Genomic DNA, 6,534 nt, shown 5'->3' with positions numbered 1-6,534 from the left:
GAAGAAAAATGAATGAGACAAAGAAGGAGAGGGCAAGAGAAAAGAGGAAGGAAATTGGAAGCACAGAAAATATTAACAGCGGAAGAAAGTGCAGATGTAGTAAGTAAAGACATCAAGGGACGACAAAGAAAGAAAAGAATCAGGCAAAACTATGCCTATTACACCTTTGAAGTCCACTTTAAGATTCAAAGGAGTTTGTTGTGATTATGATATGATTTGATAAACAGTAGTGTCCGAGCAGATGAAGTGATGAAAGCTTCCTAATAACAGAACTGAGTCAAAGCTTTTGGATTTAAGCAGCATTAGTCAGCAGGCTGACAGACGTTGCTTTTGATCTCCAGGTCACGTTTTACAAGGTGCCAAGCTGAGGGTGAGGAGGAATACCACACTCATCTCTTCAGTGGAATATAGCATGTCAACTGTGGATTTTAAAGAAAGATAGCCATCAGAGCATTGAATGCAATATGTTGGATTCATAATTTCTTATCTTTATAACATCAATAACAAAACAGTTCACTAGACTTCAGCCAAATCAAAAGCAGCTGTATCTTAGAACAAAACTGAAAAGGTGTCACAGTTGTGTTTCAGGGTTTTTGTTATCCTTATCAAAGATCTGGATCAATCCTCATTGGTTATTAGAGTCTTTAAAGGCTTTGGGAGAACACTTGGTCATTCTGCATCTTCTTTATTCAGAATAAAAATAATGAAATGGAGGAATCAGTGATGTATTCTTTGGTAGGGGTTTAAGTTCAGGTAATTGCAGAACAATTCAAACCTGAAAACCCTTTACTTGAAAAAGGGTCCTTTTTCTTTTAACTGGACTGCATGTCTGTTGTGGATCCTTCAGCAAAGCTCGAGAAAGAATCCAGCATGCACTCTTTACTGTAACATATGTGCGTTTGCCAGGAGAAAATACAAAAATGAGATGAAAGTGTTGTGTCAACACCAACAGCAGGCTTTTAAAAGAGACTGGAGTTTGTTTAACTGTTAGTCAGTCAGCTGACAGACCCAGCTTTGAAGATAAAGTTGCGCTCTCGTGATCAGAGCAAAACCTTAAAACAAAGAGGAGGGAAATCAACCGGCGCTTAGAGTTTTACGACTAAAAGGAATGTTTTTCTAGTAGTGTAACAAATGACAAAAAAACACGTTTCCTTGTTGCTGTCGTGTACTCTTACCGTCATCCTTTCGATGAAGGTTAGTATTGAAAGAAAAACCCAAAAGGATATAAAAACAGGTATAACATTATAGAAACAATTTTTAGTCAGCTCAAACACTTGTAAACCCAGTGGACAGATGTGCAAAATCATGTTGTTTTCAATTATATTGCATTGCAATGTGCTGACTATATTGAGACTAGAATCAAAAGGTACAAAAGCTTTTTTTCATTGGGGCTCAGGGGAGCTGAGGGGGAATGAACAAAGACCCAGCTGATCATATTTCCTCCAACCCCCCCCAAAAAGATGCAACGATTCCTTTGGAGATTATCGTCTCATAGTCTCCAAAAGCAGAGTTGGTAATCATTACCCTGATAGGAATGCATCCTTGGTGGCTCTCTTTGGAGGTCTTACAACGCATGTCACTGGAAGGAGACCCTGGAGAGACACAGAACATGCTCAATGGGGCACATCTCCCTTCTGATCTAGGATTACCCTGCAATCTCCCAGAAGTGGACATGATCTCCTTCAATCTTCAACAAAAAGTATTTCTTTTGAAGCTTTTTTTTTTTTTGCATCTTCTCCTTTCAGTCCCGACTGTGTCACTGTGTAGCGTAGAAGTCTAATGTCACTGGCCACTGAAGCTTATGTAGTCCAGATGTGGTACTGCTTCTCATCCAAACAGGCCCTGCTGGAGTTTCACTTTTTATGGCAGTGCAAGACCCAAAACTCCTTGGTGTTTACTGTGGTTGTCATGGTGATGGGCTTCTGGCACCGAGATGAAAAAGGAGATAGTGAAGGGTAAAGAAAACAAGAGATATTGCACATTTAAAATAGACAGCTTCTAAGAGGAGTTACAGTTAGATTTTGTAAGCAACCCAGTAACATTGCTGGAGTTCTGGTGTTAATTAATATTTTCTATTGTGTCATTTGTGAAGAGTAAAACGATCCCCATTTTCATGCTCTATTGTACCATTCAAACCCATCACTGCCACACACACTTTCTATCAGAGCTCAGGTAATCAAGGGAAAGCTTGCACTGGGCAAAGACACACAGAGGAGAAAGCGCGCACACACAAGTCCAATCTTTCACCAGTGACTCTCCCTAACAACTTAGTGATCTCAGATGCACTTCCACATAAATACAAGCACACACACACACACACACACACCCACGGAGACGCTGACACACCCGTACTGTCACACTTTCAAAGAGCGAGATAAGCCGCTGCATGTCATGACCAAACTAAAAGCAACTGCTGCAAACAAAACTGTGTTTGCAGGATACTAGGATGTTTCTTTTTGTTTTTTAAAGAGGAGGGAAACCAAACCCAGAAACAAACACCGCCACTGGTCACGAACCTTGACATCATAGTGATAAGCAGTTTAAAGTCTAGAAAACAGCAAAGATTTTTATTTTTTTTTGGTATTGGTATTATTTTTAACAGTCATTACAAGCACAAGTCATGAAAGTAAGTGGATGTTACAAGCAAAAACTTATGATTGCTAAGAAATGACTCCAACTATTGGAGAAATCCAGAATTTTCACGAATGGGTGGGTCAGAATTTTGTCCAACTTGATGGAACAGAGACAGTAAGTCATTGTCTTTTCAACTTCCTCTAAGCCTCAATGGGAGTAAAGAGCACAGAACTGATGCAGATCTATGCATAATTATGAGAAGATAATGAATTTTAACAACCAAATAAAGTCTGTCGCTAAGTCAGCCTACTGCCATCATAAAAAAAAAAACATTGCCAGAATGAAAGGTTTTCTATTAACACAGGACAGAAAAACTGATGCATGCTTATGGTTTTAATAGGTTATATTATTGTAATGATGTATTGACTGGTCTTTGTAAAAGCATCAAGAGTTCATGAAAACTGATAACATTATACCAGTTGTTATGTCACTCACTTCACTATGTTGCAGTTTGTACAAAGATCTTCTTTCTGGTTCATAAACCTTGATTCCGAAGATGCTGATCAGATGTAAACCAACTAAACCTGTCTGGTCATCAGAGATCACCTCATCTTTTGTTCTCAGGACCAGAACAAAACCAGGAGAGTTAGCATGTGATTTCTACACTGCTCTGCTCTTTAACCAGGTACCTGAAAACCTGACATGTCAAGAAACTCTAATCAGAGCTAAAAACATCATCTTTTCCTGAGGCACACCCAATGTAGGTCAAACACTGCTTTATTATATTATTTCCACTATCTTACATATATGTCGGCACACAATTGTCATTTTAACATCTTTTTCAAGTTTTTAATGTGTACTACATGTTTTATTACACATATATTTTGTGTTTTTTAACAGTCTGTGATCTCTGTTTTGTCATGTTACCACACCAATGACGATGTTTTGTTTTTTTTAAAAAAGGATTTTATGTGAAAGACTGACATATAGTAGTCCATAATTGTGCTGGGACAAGAAATGTTTAAATTTGGTTACTCAGGAATTAACTTTGGCACCTCTGAATACACTTCTGTTGAGCTAATTGCTTTCAGAAGACAGCAAGCTAAAAACAACAACAACAACAACAAAAAACAGTCCATCTAAGTCTTATAAAAAATTTTTGTCATATTTGAAGTTACATAGTTTACATAAACTGTCACTTCAGACAACCTGGAGCGCATCATCCACATGGTGACACATGGCGGCAAAATTGGTGTCAACAGTGACATGTCAGACTTGATGGGAAGATGATTGGTGTTAAATAAAAGTTACATATAACATGTAGGAAAAGGGAGACATCTTTCTTTTGTTGTTTAAATTTTACACTTGCCTGGCTTTACAGTTTAACCACTCCACTCTGTCAGCTCTAGAAAACATTTCATTGCACAATATTAGATTTGATAAGTTATATGTAAAATTTGCTGTCTATTTGCAGCCTCCGATTTAGCTCATATGTTTTAGTGCTAATGTGTTTAAATTGGCTTTAAAGGTTGTTTCACACTTTTCTGTTTGAGGTCAACTAAATTTCATCCTATAGGGCCAGTTATAGAGGGGCCTGAGGTATTGGATGTCAAAAACACAGATAAGACCCAAAGGGATTCCCAACCTTTCTTCTTGCCTCTATTCACAAAGTGATTTAATTTTTTGCTTTTACTCATTCATTTGGACTCCTTTCTTTAATTGGCAATAGTCTTCACTTCAATTCTTATAAAGTAACCATCTAAAAAAAAAACAGGGAAAAATGCTGTCATGTACTTACTTCAAGCTTTATACTTGAAACATGAGTTCATCAGAGCTTCACAATAAAATTATCCAATTCACCAGTTCTTAAAACTGTGAAAAATGCAGCGCTGGTTGTTTCTGAAATTAATTTGAATTTCTTGTTTCATCAATGTTGTTGTTTTTTTTTGTTTGTTTGTTTAACAACATAAACTATCTCAGTGAGAAAAAGATTTGTCTTATCAGGTTCTTTATAAATATTCATCCATAAATAGTTTTAGCTTCAAGGAATTGTTTTACTGCTCTTCTGTAGCATAACATTAAAATGTAGCCAGGTTTCTGTTTTTTTCTGATGAGAGTCAGATGGTGTGGATGTCTAAATAAATAGAATTGAGCCTCCAAATTGAGACCTGTGCTATTTCACAAGGTCCCTGGTGGCAGCAGAGGAAAAGATGAAACATGCTGATAAGAGTCAAACGGAGCATATTAAGTTAATTGCATCGCACAGGAAAGGATGATTATATGTTTTTGTGTGTTTGGGGGTATGAGAAGTATTTTTCTATGAAGAAAGCCATCTATCAAAGTTTAAAGTTTAACTTTGAATATCTGCACCAGCCTCCGTCATAATGCTGCAGAGCTCTTAGATGCTTTGCAAACAGAGAAAGGCAGTCCCCACTCTCTAACTCTCAGAGTGTGGATTCAAATATTGCATCCAACACAAGATTATCAGATCAAATACGTGAATCATGTTGATAAATCTAGATGTAAAACAATACACACCAACTTAAGTGTTTTTAAGTCGTATGCACATAATAATAGAGGTTTTCCAAAAATAATCTATTTTAAATAAAAACAAACCATCATAAAACCCAGAATAATTCCAAGGAATATCTTAATCCACACCCAAAAATAAACCAAAGCATGTAAAGTTTTAATACATGTCACTGAAATAAACAAAAGGTAATTACAAACCAATTAAAGATAATATTTGGCACATTTTATGTTCTCGAGAGCTAGGTTAGGCTGTGACGTGATCATTATCTATGGAAATACCAACAAATTAAAAAACACCTCGGTGATATTTGCTTTCACTTGTTTGAAAACAAATAAAAATATTGTAAATAAATAAATAAATAAATAAATAAATAAATAAATAAATTAATTAATTAATTAATTAATTAATTAATTAATTAATTATTTTTGAGGCCCTCGAAACCTAAGGTCCCTGTGAAGCCCTTGCTATTGTCCAGTCAGGCGGCATAGGTTTAATCGGAAGCATGTCCCAAATAATTCAGCTTTTGGCCCCATACAATCTTGAGATAAAATTACTTCTATTGGAGTTTTCTCTACAATGCAATGTAACATTTGAGCAAAAGAGTGGGGGGAACAAAGTCTCAACATCTTAACAGAAAGTCTTGATTTCCCTCCTTATGATGGGAAGACTGTAAATGTGAAACTGAAGGCGGGCTCAGGCCCCCACAGTAGGAGGTGCACTTTTTTCTCTCTTTTTTTTTTTTTTTTTAAATCCCAAGACAAAACACATCTTAGCTCTTACAGCAAACAGTAAGTGGAAGTCACGTCGATAAGCGGGACCCTGACGGACTATAGCTTCAACAAACAGCGCCTTGGACAGGCAGTTATCAGACAAGGTCAGGTACAAAGTCACAGGAGAAAACCGGCCTCTGCCTGCTGCCAACATCTGGCCGGAACGGGATGCTCCTCGAAAATGTTTAACTCTAACAGCGTGGTAAGCATGTCGAAAATTATAGAGCGAGTTGTGCCACAATTAATGTTCAATTCATACATTTTTATCTTTTCTGTATTTCTTAAATTAATAGCTGTTATAAGAGAACAGTCTACGAATGTCGTTGTCGTATTATTAATAGTTTGACTGCGCCGTCCAGACATTTAGTGATTAGTTCAAAACTCTGCTGTTATAACCTAAAATAACAGCTATAAAGCGAACCATAATGACCAGTAAAAAAAAAAAAAAAGGCCAATACATAAACACTGCATTCTCAAAAAGAATGTTGTCGTTTTAAACGTCTATTTAATAAAAATATTTTATGAACAAATATTGTCGGACCTTACGTCAAGAACATTAATGGGCAGGATTACGGTTTATTTAAAGTTTTTGCTATTGTTTTGTTTCAGTAACAAAATATCACGTAGAAATACGTTGGTGTTTTCAAATGTAAGTTA

Source organism: Xiphophorus couchianus, chromosome 6 (assembly GCF_001444195.1).
Source record: "Xiphophorus couchianus chromosome 6, X_couchianus-1.0, whole genome shotgun sequence".
Taxonomy (NCBI): domain Eukaryota; kingdom Metazoa; phylum Chordata; class Actinopteri; order Cyprinodontiformes; family Poeciliidae; genus Xiphophorus; species Xiphophorus couchianus.
The sequence above is the reverse complement of the archived record's forward strand: the minus strand, read 5'-3'. Positions refer to the sequence as shown.